Below are 2,709 nucleotides of genomic sequence, written 5' to 3'. Positions count from 1 at the left end.
TCCCCAGACATTAGACGTCAGTCCATTTGAGATACTGTTTAAGACAACTATTTCTCACTGGTGGTTTTCTGCTTAATAAGAAAAAAATGCTGCCCAGATATAAGATGCCAGACCTGAGCCCCCTGCAGCATCTATCTATCAAACCAGATAGGTCCAGACTTGTTTTGACCTAAAATTAAAACATTTGTTTTCTCTCTCCATGTAGAAGCCACCTGCGAAGGATCACATGCTGATTCTAGCCACTTTGACAGCTATCAAAATGATGAAAGAAAGTGATGGTTTGATCACTGCAGAGTCTAGCCTTGGAGGCCAAAAGAAAAATGAGGAGGAGCTCAGTAGATGGATAGTCTTGTGAGCTCATGAAGAGATTCTAATGGACTTTGATTTGGATATCCCCTCCTCTGGCTTCTCCTGATTCTTCTGATTTCCTGCCTAGGCTAACTCTTGTTTTTACTTCTCCTTCACATCTCTTTGCAGACACATGTCAAGGACTTCCTTTCCTACATTTGAAAGTTGAAATCTTTTAGTTTGGCCCTCTGAATGGTTACACCAAAAGCCCCAAATTCGACTGGAAGAAGTCAGATTGGCCACTGCCCAAATCCCTCAATGGCAGCTAGGGTTACCTCTTTAAAGGTAGGGGGGAATGATAGGAACAGGAGGTGCAAAACTGACTAGGCAGTATTGAGTAAAAAGACCCCAAAGAAAAGTAACCATGTTCTTTCTTGAGGAAAGGACAAAAAATATCTTGGTATGCTTGGCAGTTCTTGCCAGAGGACCCTAATCTGATTCCTAAACTCCTCTAGGGTTCTCTTTTCAGACAGGAAAATAGTAAAACAGCAGTAAAGGGGATGCAAAATAAATAAATTAGTTAATGAAAAAATAGCAGCAAAGGCCCGTTAGGACAAAACTCCTTCTGGTCAAGGGAATAGAATTTCTGACCAGGGTAAAAACCTCACATACCAGTTGAGCAAGATCGACGGCTTGGTTAAGGGACAATCTTAAACCATGCGTAAGCCTTCCCTTGTCATAACAATAATTTGTTGTTACTAGGAACTTCAGCCAGCCAGCCTATGCTGGCTAAGGTTGAAAAAAAAAAAAACAAAGAGGGGGAAATAGTGACAAACTTTAAAAAAAAAGTCAAAGTTACTTAGTCTGGCAAAGATTCATATTTTTCCTTTCTTTTTGTGTCAACCAGCCAATAGCATCAGTTTGTGAAGTCAAACTCTCACCAATGGGAGGAGATGCAGTTACCACCTACTTCAGGGATAAAACATGGGATCCACTGGGCAGTGGTGGCACACTCCTTTAATCCTAGCACTTGGGAGACAGAGGCAGGCGGATTTTTGAGTTCGAGGCCAACCTGGTCTACAGAGTGAGTTCCAGGAGAGCCAGGGCTATACAGAGAAATCCTGTCTTGAAAAAAAAAAAGCCAAAAACCTCCATGGGATCCATGTTAGCCCATGTGTCAGAAACCCCATTTGGGTTTGAGTGCACTCTTTTTAATAAAAGAATTGTCTTGCCAAAGTCTTTATACTTTGTGCACCACTAAGACTATTCATTGTTTCTAACACCAGAAATTCAGATGTGTGTAGAGTGGTGCTCATGGGAGCTTGTCAACTAAAGAGGTAGATTGTTGCCTACCAATTTCCCTCTGCTCCCCCTCAGGTTTCAAATTCAACCTTTTTTGTTTACTCTGGGAAAATGGATCTGATTGTTTTACAATTTTTTTTTCCTTTGCCGGGTGACACTGACACTTTACCAGTAGAGGGCAGTGGAAAGAAACTTGAAGAAGGAGAAATTTGCTTTCTTGTGCACCATCTTAAAGCAGAGCCCTGTAGTGCTTGCAACTTTTCCAATGCCTAGTTAAAAGGGGACAATTTCACACTGCCTGTTTAGAAGCTAGTCCACTGACCCTCCTGAGTTCAGTTCAGAAAGGGAGGGAGGGGAGGAAGAGATAGGGAAGGATGGGGATATTTTCACCAAAAGAGGGGCTAAGGGGTCTGGATAGGTGGCTCAGAAGTTAAGAACACTTGCTACTTTTGGAGAGGATCTGAGTTCTATTGCAAGCACCCATATGACGTCTTACAAGGATCCAGAACTCCAGTTCTAGGGGATTCAACATCCTCTTCTGAACTCATGAGCACCAGGCAGGCGCATGTGCACATACATACATGCAGGCAAAACATTCATACATATAAAAGAATAAGCAAATCCAGAAATCATTTTTATAAAGGGGCTGGAGATGTTATCTCAGTGCCAGAGCACACACTTAAGTATGTGCAGTGAATGCCATGGTTCCAACCTCAGCGCTAGAGAGAAGGAAAAGAAAGAGAGGTAAGGAAGAGAGGGAGAAAGAAAAGGAAGGAAAAAGCTGGTGGTCCCATGATCACTGGCCATCCCTTCCGATGCATGATTACCAGCAGCACCTAGTAGCCAACTGCTATTTGGAGTCGCCGGTTGAATGATTTAGCAGTTTGCCTGGATCCTAAAGCACTCACAACTTCTCCATTTCCCAGTTCTTGCAGTGCATGGCTAGCAGTACTAGGTGCCAGGACCTTTCCCTGGCACAGCAGTGTTGAGACAGAAAGCCTCCAGTTAGAGTCCTTTTGCTATGGTTTGTGTGTCCTCCAAAGATTCATGTGTTGGAGGCTTGGTCTCCTCCCAGGATGGTGTTAGCATTGTGAGGTGGTGGAATATGCATATTATCTC

This window comes from Grammomys surdaster, unplaced genomic scaffold (genome assembly GCF_004785775.1).
Source record: "Grammomys surdaster isolate TR1022 unplaced genomic scaffold, NIH_TR_1.0 216, whole genome shotgun sequence".
Classification (NCBI taxonomy): Eukaryota; Metazoa; Chordata; class Mammalia; order Rodentia; family Muridae; genus Grammomys; species Grammomys surdaster.
The sequence above is the reverse complement of the archived record's forward strand: the minus strand, read 5'-3'. Positions refer to the sequence as shown.